Genomic DNA, 15319 nt, shown 5'->3' with positions numbered 1-15319 from the left:
GATAAAATATTAAGCAGTTTTTAAAAGGAATGAGTTATATGTATATCAACGGGACTAGAGACAGATAAGATGTACTACTGTTAAATAGGAAAAGCAAGATGCAGAATGTGTATAGGATGATACCACTTTTGGAAAAGCAGATTAGCAACTTTAAAAAATATACTGAATCAATATATCTTTCATTCCACTGGTTAAAATAACCTCATATTACCTTTGTAATAAAAACATGGTTTAATGGGAAAAAAAGTTGTTTTTTAAGGATCACCCAAGGAAGCATGTTCTAGACACTTCCTGAGAAGAAAAGAGTTTTCCACGGTTTCTTAAAGCCATGAACTCAGGTGGAAACGTGAGAATAGGAGAAAAGTGATAATGCAAATTTTAAGAACAAGGACTAGGCTAGTGACAGACAAGTAAAACTGCAAAGAGAAAACAGCGGCTTTACTCGCTGGCATGAGATCTGAATTAACTGAATATATGCTGCTTTCTCAGTTTTATAAGGGCAGTTTTCAACGGCACTGTCACCTGCAACATGAAATGAAGCCTGCTTGTACCTAAAGTGAACTACATCACATAATAGTCAGTAGAATTATGAGATTTTGCTGATTTTTCTAGCCAGGTGTACAACTACAAGGGTGATGTATTAAGAGCCCCAGAGTAGCCTCCTAAAGTAGATGTCTGGAAAAACCCCTGATTAGCCTGGAATAACTGGGAGGTGTAAAAATCAAAGAAAAATACTTAGACTAAGAAAATTAAAAAAAAAAAAAAAAAGCACACTAGACTAAAAAGACTGATTTCAAATTGCATTTAGCCTAAAGAAACAAAATTAAAAGAACTACTCATAGCGTTGAGGGGTGAAAAAAGAACAAACCATCTTAGGGGCCGGCCCCATGGCTTAGCAGTTAAATGCGTGTGCTCCGCTACTGGCGGCCCGGGTTCGGATCCCGGGCGTGCACCGATGCACCGCTTCTCCGGCCATGCTGAGGCCACATCCCACATAGAGCAACTAGAAGGATGTGCAACTATGACATACAACTACCTACTAGGGCTTTGGGAAGAAAAAGGGAAAAAAAGGAGGAGGATTGGCAATAGATGTTAGCTCAGAGCCGGTCTTCCTCACCAAAAAGAGGATTGGCATGGATGTTAGCTCAGGGCTGATCTTCCTCGCAAGAAAAAAAATAAAAAGAACAAACCATCTTAAAACAAGAAAATATCAAAAGTGCATTTAAAATTACTTTAAATCACTTTTCTTTGTAAGTCCTAAAAGGTAACCACTCAGACTATATCCCATTGCTCAAAAGGCAGACATTGTCGAATGCTTAATAGCAGGCCCAGATACATATTTCTAGCAGCATATCTGAAGCCTAGCTTGTCCAGGAAAGGTGGCAACACTAGAGAAATTCTACATTCAAAACCAGAAGGCCAACTACAAGCAGCTACTTAACAAAAACTCATTAAAGGAAAAAAAGCCTCACGTTGCTACAGAAAAACTAATGACAAACACAACGTTTTTTAAGTAGCTTCTTCCATTTAACTAGCTAAAGACAAAAACCACTCAGACTGCATCCTCTCCCTCTTACTCCCCCAAAGGGAGAGAAGAACGATCATCAACGGCAGATAGCAGTTGCAGAAGCAATACCAAAAGCCAACTTCACGCTCGGGAGAGAACACTACAGCTCCTCCTCGTGGTTTCGGGTGCTCTACACGTTCAGAGAAACTTCTCTAGTAACAAACTATAGGAATGATCCCTGAAAGTATAGTCTTAACCTTGAACTTGCACCCTCTGCTGGGTCTGTGACAGCTGCACACTTTCTACTGATGGTTAAGATAGTTTCCTCATTTCTGGTTCTACTGAAAAAAGAGAATGAGATTTTGCAATACAATATTTCAAATGCTGTCACTTAACAACGCATTTTAACATTTTAAGTGGAAATGTAATTTTAAAAATTTTTAAATAGCCACGTTTAATTAACATAATACTGAATGACAGCCAATCACAACCTGCATCTTTAAAGCCAAGAAGGCATTCACTCCACAGTTTGGTAAAGCAGCCTCACCCATGAAAGCTAAAGGAAATGGTGGCCAGTGAGAGCCAAGCTGATTCAGTGATTAGTAAATCTTAGCAGTTGCATGCAACGGCTGTCCTAAGTGTTTGACTTTCCAACTCTGGTAAGTAAAAGGCAGGTCTCCATGACTGTGGCAGCAAAAGGAGCTGGGTGGCTGAGAACCAGTGCTGGAAAACAGAACTCTTTGGTTTTTGTACCATATGTTTGCACAACCTGTTCACACTTTCTGAGTTTTAAAAATAAAGCTAGTTGGTGGATTTGACGTTTCTTCTTCCCTCAACAAATACTTGAGTGCCAACTATAACAATACCAGCTATTGAGGACTTGCCAGGTACCAGTCATCATTCTAAGTGCTTTACTTATGAGAAAAGACAATTTTTTTGTGTGTGTGTTTGAGGGCAATTGGCCCTGAGCTAACATCTCTGCCCATCTTCCTCTATTTTGTATGTGGGACGCCACCAAAGCGTGGCTTGATGAGCGGTGCATCAGTCCACGCCCAAGATTCGAACCTGCGAACCACACGTCACCGAAGCAGAGCGCTCGAGCTTAACCACTATGCCACCAGGCTGGCCCCAAGACAATTATTAATTGTCCTAGTTTTATGGCTGGAGGAACTAAGGCACAGAAAGATCAGGTAACTCCCCTGAGGTCTGATAAATAGAAGAGCTGGTAGGTGTCACCTTAACCATTATCCTGCTTTTCTATGTGCTAACGCACTATTCTAGGTACTGGGCATACAGAGGTACAAAGGTGACTCAAGGTCTCTCCCTGCTCTCACACAGAGCTTACATTCTAGTGAGGGAGAGAGACAGACAACAAATACCCAAGAGGATGTCAGGTAATGAGGTTATGTCGAAGATTTTAAGCGTTGAAACAGAGAGGGACTTGGTGCTACTTTAGATTTGGGTGGTCAGGGAAGGACTCTCTTTGGAGTTACATTTAAGCACAGAAAACAACTAATGCAAAGACCCAAAGAAGGGAAGAAGATGATGTGTTCCAGCAACTTGAAGACAGCTAGAGAGCATAGGGTATGAGGGAGAGGAGAGGCAGGCAGGCGCCAGATATCTGAGGGTTTTCTAAGCAAGCGCAAGGCCATGGGAGTCTGGATTTTAAGTGTGAAGGGAAGCCACTGAGAGGTTTGAAACTGCGGAGACCAGTTCTGAGGCCACCGCAAGGTGTTTGTGGAAGAGATCATGGCAGCTTGCACTGGGGCGTAGCAAGGAAGGAGAAACTTGGGCTGTTCTGAAGTTGAGTTGATAGGACTCACTGATGGACTTGTTGGGGGTAGGTGGGGTGGGTAAGGGAAAGAGGCTTCAAAAGTGACATGTTGGTTTGTGCCTGGAACAACCAGGCATCTACCTACTTTACAGAGGGACAGACTGAGGTTAAGGAACTTCCCACGAACCCACAGCTAGTAAATAACAGACCAAGGAGTCAACTCCAGCGCATACACTGCTTCTCTGAGGCCCCTCAAACTTTGAAGAAGACCAAGAACTAATTTAAGACTCACAGGGAAAGCCTGACAACTGTAGACCCAGAAAGAGAAAATCAAGGAGGAACTACATGGTACATGGCGAGAGTGGAAGAAAGAGAAAGTAATGGGGATCTCGGCAAATGCCTCCAAGACCAGGAAGCAATCTCAAAACTTCAAGAGCAGGGAAGGGGAGGAGGCATACTCTCAGGAGGTTTTTTCCTCACCTGCTCCATGGGGATGATAATTCCATTCTTTCTTTATTCTCAACCTTCTACCCCTCTCCTCACCAGCCTCCCTCAGCAATGATCTTGCCTCATACTTGGCACAGAACTAGAAGCCATCAGTTGAAACACCCTCAATATGGTCTCATTTAATAGACAAACCCACCAACATCTGCACTCCCTACGTTCTCTGGTCGACTCCAAGGTCTCCCGGCCTGCTGGGAGCTGCTCTCTCCCATATCTCAGTTTCTCCTGCTCTACTCAGTCTTTCCATCTGCACTCAGACTTCCTCTCCCATCTTTAATTAATCCCTGTCTGGATCCCACATCTCCTCCCCTTCCCCCAGCTAAATGCACGCCCACCTCTATACCCTCCATCACCGCCTGACTGCTTCCAGGAGCTCTTTCCACCCAGTGGCAAGCACTCACATCCCTTCACTGATCAGTCCACCCCAAACCAGTTTGTCTTCATGCAGGACCAATACAGTCACCAATAAATGCCGTGGATACTTTTCTATCTCCATCTTTATCTCTCATCAGCTTTCTACACACTTCACTGTCCCACTTCCCTTCCTTGGCTTCCATCAATCACACTCATCCAGTTTCCCTCCTACCTCTCTGGCTGCTCATTCTGTCTTTGGGAGTTCCATCTCCTTTGCCATTCATCTGTTAAAGATCAGAAATCTCTCCTAAATGTGCCCTAAACTGAACTGGTGCCCTACCATCACTTACCACCGCATTGCCCTATCTAATTCAGTTCCTCCTCTATTTTCTCTATTTTAACATAGGGAACCACTGTCCACCCATTTGTTTAAGCCATAAAATCTGACAGTTATCCTTGACAGCCCCTCTCACTCATACTTACATTGAATCTATTCCCAAGTCCTGTCCATTTTACCACTTGAATTCTTTCAGATCCGGTCATTTTCTCTCTTTCTCCATCACCACAACCATCTTCTCCTATGTAGATGAATGCAGCAGGTGCCTAACCGGTCCTCACACTTTCCACCTCACCCTTCGCCCCCAAATCTAATTGCCACATAGCAGTTAGAGTGACCTTAAACTGCACAGTTGGTCAAGTCACTCTCCTTCAATAGCTGCCCACCACCCTTAGGATGGAAGGTAAAATTATCTCCACCTTTCTGTCCACCATGCTTTGGCCAAACCCTGCCTTCTTTCGACCCTCCTCAGGACTAAGGTCCTATAAACTCGAGGGCTACACATGTTACATGTCCTTGGCCTCCCTGGAGACAGAGGAAGAAGTCACCACAGGGGACAGGTAGGGGGTGTCTACATGTGTCGTCAGGAGGGTGACTTCACAGGAAGGAGAGTATAGAAAGACAAACTTTCTATTTCAATACTCTTGCTTGCGCTGCCCCAAGCACCCAGACATGAAAACTCCGAATTACATAATTGATAAATCTAATCAGAAAACCCAAACACATGCACAAAACTTGTGTCAGAATAAAGCTCACCACATCTACTACACACTACAGTGTGCCTGTACAATTTCAGCAACAGAAAAAAGAAAACAGTTGCCAAGAAAAAAAAAACCCCACACAGCAAGAAAGCAGGAAAAGTCATATGCTATAAAACAAATAAAGAGGACCAAAAAAGCAGGAAGCCCAAATCTCATCTGATGGCATATTAAGAAAGCAACTTCTAACTTTTCGCAACAATAACGTAGACAAAAACCACTCAGACTGCGTCCTCTCCCTCTTGCCCTCCCAAAGGAAGAGAAGAACGATCATCAACGGCAGTTGGCAGTTGCAAAAACAACACCAAGAGCCAGCTTCACGCTCAGGAGAGAACGCTGCGCCTCCTCCTCGTGGTTTCGGGTGCTCTACACGTTCAGAGAAACTTCTCTAGTAACGAACTATAGAAATGATCCCTGAAAGTATAGTCTTAACCCTGAACTCGCAGCCTCTGCTGAGTCTGTGACCGCCGCGCACTTTTTGTTGATGGCGATATTTTTTCTACCTTATTCTCTTTTCAGAAATATTATATAAATGCATTTTCAAAGCGTCGTTTTATATACAACTTTTAAAATTTTCTGACTAAAGAGTTTTTTCCTTTAAGAAACTAAGATTTCAAGTTCTTAATTAACCTATTACAGACTGACAGCCAATCAGAAGCTCTTGTCTGTCTCTTAAAAAAAACGCTAACTTCCGGTCTTAAGACAAGGGTAAACTCAGATGCGTCAAATTACTTTTCTAATCTTAAATATGACACGCAGCGTCTATGGGTGAGTTCTTCTATTTTTTAATTTTAACCTCTAAGATCCTGAATTTCAAAAGCTAATAGGTGAGTTAATTTGACCCTTTTACTTTTTTTTTTTTTTTGGTCTCTATATGTTTGTTTATTGTTGTTATTATCTACTACTTAATGAAGAAAATCATATGGTATTTGACCTTCTCCCTCTGACTTATTTCACTTTGCATAATACCCTCAATGTCCATCCATGTTGTCACAAATGGCTGGATTTCATCATTTCTTATGGCTGAGTAGTATTCCATTGTGTATATATACCACATCTTCTTTATCCGTTCGTCCCTTGATGGGCACTTAGGTTGCTTCCAAGTCTTGGCTATTGTGAATAACGCTGCAATGAACACAGGGGTGCATGTACCTTTACAAATTTGTGTTTTCAAGTTCTTTGGATAAATACCCAACAGTGGAATAGCTGGATCATATGGTAGTTCTATCCTTGATTTTTTGAGGAATCTCCATACTGTTTTCCATAGTGGCTGCACCAGTTTGCACTCCCACCAGCAGTGTATGAGAGTTCCCTTCTCTCCACATCCTCTCCGACACATGTTGTTTCCTGTCTTGCTAATTATAGCCATTCTGACGGGCGTGAGGTGATATCTCATTGTAGTTTTGATTTGCATTTCCCTGATAGTTAATCATTTTGAACATCTTTTCATGTGCCTGTTGGCCATCTGTATATCTTCTTTGGAGAAATGTCTGCTCAGATCTTTTGCCCATTTTTTAATTGGGTTGTTAGTTTTTTTGTTGTTGAGATGCATCAGTTCTTTGTATATATTGGAGATTAAGCCCTTATCAGATGTATGGTTTGCAAATATCTTCTCCCAATTGTTAGGTTGTCTTTTCGTTTTGTTGATGGTTTCCTTTGCTGTGCAGAAGCTTTTTAGTTTGATGTAGTCCCATTTGTTTATTTTTTCTATTGTTTCTCTTGCCCGGTCAGACGTGGTGCTTGAAAATATGTTGCTAAGATCGATGTCGAAGAGCGTACTGCCTATGTTTTCTTCTAGAAGTTTCATAGTTTCAGGTCTTACATTCAAGTCTTTAATCCATTTGGAGTTAATTTTTGTGTATGGTGTAAGGTAAGGGTCTACTTTCATTTTTTTGCATATGGCTGTCCAGTTTTCCCAACACCATTTGTTGAAGAGACTTTCTTTTCTCCATTGTATGTTCTTGGCTCCTTTGTCAAAGATTAGCTGTCCATAGAGACCCTTTTACTTTGAAATCATTTGCTGGTTATTCACGTGAGCGTGGACCTGAGGGGAGCATACTGGGCTCACCTGGGTAGCTTTTCAAACTAATGTACCCAGGCCGATCTCAAATGGGGAATGGAGAGGTTTATTTTGAAACAATTCTTTCCATTTTTTTTTTTTAACTAGGAAAAAAGTAACAACTGTAGTGTGGTTACTTTGGGGGTTTTTTTTTGGGGGGGTCTGTTTTATTGGTAATTTTGTACATTTTTTACTGTTTGAATTTTTTTAACCTTACACTATATCATTTATTTTTAAATATCAGCAGGTCTATCTAGAGAGCGCATTTTTAGTTTTATTCTTTGTGCCTCTCAGTATAAGAAAACAATTCCAACCTAAATAAGTCTCACTTAAAAAAAAAACTTGCCAACTGAGTCTGAAAGGCTACACATCCCTCCCCCTCCCCCTAAAAAAACCCTGACTTAAATGTGATTTCTCTTGTTCATTTGGAAAAAAAACAAAAAACTACCATTTCTCCAGTATTTTATTATGTTGCATCTTGGGCAAATCCCTTAACCTTGTCAAAGAAAGATAGGTTCTCTCCCCAAACTAAGCACTGGGTGAACTGTGTATTCTGCACCTTTGCTTGCAGCTTGAGAAAATCTCTGTTGAGAGTAGCCCATTTAAAATCAGAATCTCTCCTTGGGGCTTTACTTCTACCACTGTTTGATAGGTTTGTGCTTCCATGTTAATAGGAATGGTGAAACTACTGTTGGGGAATGAAACCTTCTTATTCCAAGTAACAGCCACAGACGTAGCCTCATCGTTTGCTTCTTAGGTATATTGTGTTTATGCCTCCACCAGCAAAGGCCTTCCCACCTCTTGTTCCCTTTGCCTGAAATGCTTTCTGATTGAGAGTCAGTACACCTGGCACCTTCGGCCAGCCTGGCCTACATTTCCTCTGTAATAAGACATGTATATTTAATATTTTTAAGACCATGTGAAACAAAAGTTTAGGTAATCTCTACCTAAATTAGTGCTCATTTCTTAAATAATACTTGCCTATTATATGGTATTCCAACCATATACCAAACCATGCTCACCTTGCCACCTGCTGGTCCTTTTGGCAGCCAGTTATTAAGATTTGACATGTTCAACATGTCTAAGAAGTTTTGTTTGGAACAACCTGTTGGTGCTTCCTTCACTTACCTGAAAATAACAGAACGTACCTCATATAAGGGAGACTGCAAAGATGAGAGGAGTTAGTTAACACTTGTGAAACGCCTTAACAGAGCCTGGCACTCAGGGACACCTGACTGGCCTCTGCATGCCTCACAATCACAATGTGCACGCTACTGACTGATGGCAATCACACAACTGTTTCACAGATCCCGGTTTTTCTCCACTCATCAGCAGTTCCAAAAACAGATACATCCATGACTGATACTAGGAAAGGAAAGGCTGGGCTTCTGTGGACATTTTTGACAACTTTGAAATTAATGAATCATTGAAGCAACAGGGAATATATGTCGTCGTTGATTTGTCCTAAACTTCACAGCCTAACATTTGAGTCTCCAAAGCCAGCAGGTTAATAGGACACTATTACTATTGAGATCCAGCGATTCTCAATGTAGAGGCCTTTTTCCCAAATCCATGGAGAGATTTTTTTGGAATACAGTACAGATACTGGCCCTAAGGAGCCTAGGAAAATCTAGGTGGGCCAGGGATGGGTAGGATTTGTATGGTTTGGCTGCCCCTAGCCCCTATGAAACCACTCATATAATGGTAAAAGTTTAATAATAATAGCAAAATCTATTAAGCTCTCAATACTGATTTAGGCTCTGTGCTAAAAGCTTTATACATATTACATCATTTGATCTTTTTGTAGGTAGGTACTATTATTATCCCCATTTTATAGAAGAGGAAACTGAGACACAGAGAATCTGATAACTTGGCTGAGGAGACATGAATCTGGAGCTGGGCTCCTGGCCACTGTGCTGGGACACAGGACTTACTGGTGAACCACGAAATTATTTCAAGTGCTACACTGAAATTATTATTTATTTTAACATATATTTGAAAAACATTAACAAAACAACGAGATATCACTTACACACTTATTAGAATGGCTAAAATCCAAAACACCAAGTGCTGCCACAGATGTGGAGCAACAGGAAGTCACATTCATTGCTGTGGGAATGCAAAATGGTACAGCCACTTTGGAAGATAGTTTGACAGTTTGTTTTTTTTGTGTGTGTGTGTGAGGAAGATCAGCCCTGAGCTAACATCCATGCTAATCCTCCTCTTTTTGCTGAGGAAGACCGGCTCTGAGCTAACATTTATTGCCAATCCTCCTCCTTTTTTTTTTCCCCCCAAGTCCCAGTAGATAGTTGCATGTCATAGTTGCACATCCTTCTAGTTGCTGTACGTGGGACGCGGTCTCAGCATGGCCGGACAGGCGGTGCGTCGGTACGCGCCCAGGATCCGAACCCGGGTCGCCAATAGCGGAGCACACACACTTAACCACTAAGCCACGGGGCCGGCCCCGTTTGACAGTTTCTTACAAAGCTAAACATTCTCTTACCATACAATCCAGCAACTGCACTCCTTGGTACGTACCCAAAATGAGTTGAAAACGTATATCCACACAAAAACCTGCACATTCATGTTTATAGCAGATTTATTCATAATTGCCAAAACTTGCAAGCAACCAAGATGTCCTTCTTTAAAAAATTTTTTTTTTATTTTATTTATTTTTTTCCCCCAAAGCCCCAGTAGACAGTTGTATGTCATAGCTGCACATCCTTCTAGTTGCTGTATGTGGGACATGGCCTCAGCATGGCCAGAGAAGCGGTGCATCGGTGCGCGCCCAGGATCTGAACCCTGGCCGCCAGTAGCGGAGCGCACGCACTTAACCACTAAGCCACAGGGCCGGCCCCCAAGATGTCCTTCAATAGGTGAATGGATAAACAAACTATGGTACATCCAGACAATAAAATATTATTCATGATTAAAAAAAGACCTATCAAGCCACCAAACGACATGGAGGAACTTGAAATGCATATTGCTAAGTGAAAGAAGCCAATCTGAAAAGGCTACATCTTGTATGATTCCAACTATATGACATTCTGGAAAAGGCAAAAGTATGGAGACAGTAAAAAAAAACAGTGGTTGCCAGGATTCACAAGGGAGGAATGAACAGGAGGAGCATAAAGGATTTTTAGGGCAGTGAAACTGGTCTGTATGATACTGTAATTGTGGACACATAAAATTATACACTTGTCAAAATCCATAGAACTGTATAGCACAAAGAGTGAAGTTTAATGTAAACTATGAACTTTAGTTAATAATAACATATCAATATTCATTTTTTAAAAAACACACACTAGGGGCTGGCTGGGTGGTGTAGTGGTTAAGTTTGCCAGCCCGGCTTCTGGCACTCCAGGGTTCGCAGGTTCAGATCCTGGAAAAGGACCTATGCACTGCTCATTAAGCCATGCTGTGGCAGCGTCCCACATAAAGCGGAGGAAGACAGGCACTGATGTTAGCCCAGGGCCAATCTTTCTCAGGAAAAAGAGGAGGATTGGCACAGTGTTAGCTCAGGGCTAATCTTCCTCACGAAACAAAACCAAACCAAAAACACTCATTAAAACTATCTATTAAACCTGTGGTTTCCGGGATATCTTGCTCAGAACATAGATAAGTAAATAGTGCTGGGTAATCCACTACAAGCAGACCAACAGGACTCAAGGGCGAGATGCCTGACCTGCCCATAAATGATCTACAGACCACACATGTCCAGGAGTGTGGATGGTACTCATAACAGCAGAGATCTTCACAGGATCTAAGCACTGGAAAATACTAATGACAGGTCTTGAATTACTAAGCTTGTATCCCCCAGGCAAAGCATCCATGTTTTCTCAGAAAAAAGATGATAAGCCCCAGGGAAGAATACAAAGATCTCCATCTACTGATATTTACAAGTTACCCTCCCCACCAAGGCATTTAAAAGTGAAGCTCAGGGGCCACCCGGTGGCGTAGTGGGTTAAGTGCTCTCACTCCGCTGCTGGCGGCTGGGGTTCGGATCCTGGGCTCACACAGATGCACCGTTTTGTCAGGCCATGCTGTGGCGGCGTCCCATGTAAAGTAGAGGAAGATGGGCACGGATGTTAGCCTAGGACCAGTCTTCCTCAGCAAAAAAAAAAAAAAAAAGGAGGATTAGCATGGATGTTAGCTCAGGGCTGATCTTCCTCTCACACACACAAAAAAGTGAAGCCCGTGGGCTGGCCCTGTGGCTTAGCGGTTAAGTGCGCGCACTCCGCTGCTGGTGGCCGGGGTTCGGATCCCGGGCACACACCGATGCACCGCTTGTCCTGCCATGCTGAGGCTGCGTCCCACATACAGCAACTAGACGGATGTGCAGCTATGACATACAACTATCTACTGGGGCTTTGGGGGAAAAATAAATAAATAAATAACATTATTAAAAAAAAAAAAAAGTGAAGCCCAGAAGGGGAAAAAGCCCCACTCATGCCCACAAAACTTCCAATCAGCTTCTTCCAACCAGTGACTCACTTTAAAATATGGATAGGCCAGAATCATCACACGCTTGAGGAAAGCTCAGTGGAAGAGAGCAAAATGAATGGAGGAGGACACACACACACACACACACACACAACACAACAGGTCAACGACAATAAGAAAACATCAAAAAGTATAATATCCTCGAAAAAAACATATGATCTCTAAAGTTCAAGAACAGAATGCCTTGAAAAAAAGTACTCTTGAAAACTAAAATATTCACAACCAAAAATAAAAATTTAATAGAAAAGTTAGTGGGGCCGGCCCCGTGGCTTAGCGGTTAAGTGCGCGCGCTCTGCTGCCGGCGGCACTGACGCACCACTTCTCCGGCCATGCTGAGGCCGAGCCCCACATACAGCAACTAGAAGGATGTGCAACTATGACATACAACTATCTACTGGGACTTTGGGGGGAAAAATAAATAAATAAAGTTAAAAAAAAATAGAAAAGTTAACAGAATAAAGTAAGTATCCCAGATAGTAATACAAAATGAGGAAAGAAAAGATATGAAATTCCAAGGACTAACTTAGAAAGTACAATATCTCACTAAAGGGAGATCTACAAAGATATCACAGAGAAAGTGTAGAAAAACACTTTTTTACAAAAAGAAAAGAACAGTCGAAAAGATTTCACCAACTGTCTAGAAACAAAAAAGATTCTTAAAACTCCCACAGAATAAAAAAACTTTCACAACCGAGTGAAAAAAAAGAAAAGACAGTATAACAACTTTAATGGTGAAACCATGAAAAAATAAATCAGCAACATACACAAAATTAAAAAATAAAAAAACCACTCATGACACCAAAAGGAAAACAAAGAACACAATGAAGACTCCCCAAAATACATCATCTTGTAACAGTAGAAAAACCTTTTCTTTCCCTCAACTTAAAACAAAACCACTCAGACTGCGTCCTCTCCCTCTTGCCCTCCCAAAGGAAGAGAAGAACGATCATCAACGGCAGTTGGCAGTTGCAAAAACAACACCAAGAGCCAGCTTCACGCTCAGGAGAGAACGCTGCGCCTCCTCCTCGTGGTTTCGGGTGCTCTACACGTTCAGAGAAACTTCTCTAGTAACGAACTATAGAAATGATCCCTGAAAGTATAGTCTTAACCCTGAACTCGCAGCCTCTGCTGGCTCTGTGACGGCCGCGCACTTTGTAATCATGGCGACATTTTCTTTTTATCTTTGCCCATTCATCTGCCTTTTCGATATTTTATATCTCATAACAATTCGGTCAAATGGCAAAGTTCCCAAACACCATTTTCATTTGTAAATCTTCCAGAAACACTTCAAAGCAGCAACAGGCCTTATTAACACACGACTTCCTAGCAGCCAATCACACGCTGCACGTAGCTGACTCCTGCCGGAAGCGAGCTGTTACCCCGCCCACCGCACCAGGCGCCACCTGGAACAGGTCGGCTAGCGCCGCCCCACTATGGGTTAAGGAAACGCTGTTCCCGCCACTGGTCAGCGAAGACTGCCTCTCGCCTGCTGGAGAAGTCTGCCGACTTGGAGAGACCACGTTTCCTTTGCCTTGAAAGAGAGGGGAGGGGAGGAGGGAGGGAGGAGAGAGGAACAGAGAAAGAAGTGCTGTACACTTCTACCACCACGTAATAAACATCATAACCATGGTGTACTGAGTGCCTACTCTATGACAGACATTTAATTGGTTATCTCATTTCATTCTCTACACAAGTGAAGGAGAAGGGTGTGATTCTTACATCTCATTCTTAGAGATGCTGGCTATAGGATCTGTCACACAGCTGAGGGAACCACAGCTGGAACCTCAGTCTGTCTGGCACTAAATCAAGTCCAGGTTCTTTCTGGTAAGCCAAAATGGTCTTCCTCAGGAGGGCTAGTCTCCAATCAATTCATTTCTTTAATAAAGCACTAAATAACATCATCCCTCAACGTTCAGTCTTGAACGATTTGTCTTCCTGGCCTGTCTTCTTCCTGTCGTCTTCTAAATCCCAGAGGAAGCCTACCTGTTTACTGGTGGCAAAAGTTAATTCCAGTTTCTCCTCAAACAACACACCTTATATATGATGGTGTGTAACTGTTTTAATCACTTAACTTCCTGTTGTAAAAATGCTTCTGCCCTACATCTTCTCGTATGCCAGGAAGCCCAGTGCCACACAGACATGCACATGGTGTTCTGAATTAACTACATTTTTTTATCACATCATAATAACATGACTAATATGACCATCAGGTTCATCTCATCCAACCACCTGTAATATAATCTCCTTAGAGACAGCCAAATGCTCTGTACTTAAATTCCTTCCAAGAAAGGGACAGTGTGAGGCAATCTGGCCAAATCTGGGACATATCTCCTAGTGTCAGAGCAGTTCCTCATATCTTGAAGTTATAAAGTGCCTTCCAGTCACTTTTACCCACGGACCCTGTCTCTGGTCTGGGCCCTTCCATATCTAAGACTTCTCCATTCTCCATTCTTCCAACCTTTCTGGGGCCCCCTCACCATCCATGCCATCCTTTGGCCTCCTGTGAGCAGATTCTCCAACTGCATGTGGGTCTGACCATCACTCCAGCACATTCTAAGACCGAGTTCATGTCACCTCTTCTGGATGCCTTCCCTGACCTTCCCAGATAACAGTGACTACCATGTGCTTTGTGTCCCTAATGATCCTTGTATGTGCTTCTACATAACTCACTGTGTTATAAATACATTTACTTCCCCCTACTAAATTGTGAGCTCTTTAAAAGCAGGAACCAGGTCACATTTATCTTCGTATCTCCAACACCTTGCAGGGCACAGCAGATGTCCAATAAATGCTAACTAATTGAATTAATGATGAATCAATAAATGTATTGTTCCTTCCTTCACCCTGGTTACTGACCTAACTGATGGGAACCACCTGATTTTCCCCTCCCTCTCTCTCTACTCCCCACCCCACAAGGCCAGCCTGTAGTAACAGAGTGAGGTCCCTGTGAGCAGGGTTCTGGGCTCTCTCCTCTTGATCATCCTTGGTTTCAAAACATAGATGTGCAGTCAGATGTCTTCTGAGCTGCTAGCTCATATATCCAGCTTCTATTGGACATTCCACTTAGCTGAATCACAGGTATCTCAAACTCAGCCTGCCCAAACTGGCTTCCATCAGCTTCCTTCACAAACTTATTCCTCTTCCAGGCAATGACATTAAATTCAACTCAGTTGCTCAAACCAAAAACAATGAGTCATCCTACTCTCTTCTCCCTCCCTTCACTTACCTCATAGCCAGCTGCAGCCAGAGCAACCATTGAGAAATACAAATCTATTCACACCTGTGGCATAATAAGACCTACTGTCCCAGGTATCTGGCACAAGAGCTCCTAAAACTCTTGGAATTTCCTGAGTGACAGGAGTGATAAAAGTATCTTTGGTATGCTGACGAAGTGACTCCTGGTTGAGGTGTTATTAGATAGCTTCAGGATGGGGGCTGGTCACCAGAAAGAACAAGACCTAGTCATGATTAGAGGATTGGGACTTTCACCTCCACCACCGCCCCTCATCTCAAACCCCACCCC

At 42.5% G+C, this 15319-nt stretch overlaps 1 protein-coding gene and 3 non-coding genes across 10 annotated transcripts in view; all 4 read right to left on the bottom strand.

Moving 5' to 3' along the window:
- Nucleotides 1-15319, bottom strand: part of TEX14 (testis expressed 14, intercellular bridge forming factor) — a 129282-nt gene that overhangs the window by 71853 nt on the left and 42110 nt on the right. The window lies entirely within an intron of this gene.
- Nucleotides 1548-1761, bottom strand: LOC131418020 (small nucleolar RNA U3). The gene has a single exon (XR_009222816.1). It is a non-coding gene; the product is annotated as a small nucleolar RNA U3 (small nucleolar RNA).
- LOC131418019 (small nucleolar RNA U3) lies at nt 5451-5664 on the bottom strand. The gene has a single exon (XR_009222815.1). It is a non-coding gene; the product is annotated as a small nucleolar RNA U3 (small nucleolar RNA).
- LOC131418018 (small nucleolar RNA U3) lies at nt 12689-12902 on the bottom strand. Its single transcript, XR_009222814.1, has one exon. It is a non-coding gene; the product is annotated as a small nucleolar RNA U3 (small nucleolar RNA).

Source organism: Diceros bicornis, chromosome 18, assembly GCF_020826845.1.
Source record: "Diceros bicornis minor isolate mBicDic1 chromosome 18, mDicBic1.mat.cur, whole genome shotgun sequence".
In the NCBI taxonomy this organism is placed as follows: domain Eukaryota; kingdom Metazoa; phylum Chordata; class Mammalia; order Perissodactyla; family Rhinocerotidae; genus Diceros; species Diceros bicornis.
Note: the sequence above shows the minus strand (reverse complement) of the source record. Positions and strands in the feature narration are given on the sequence as shown.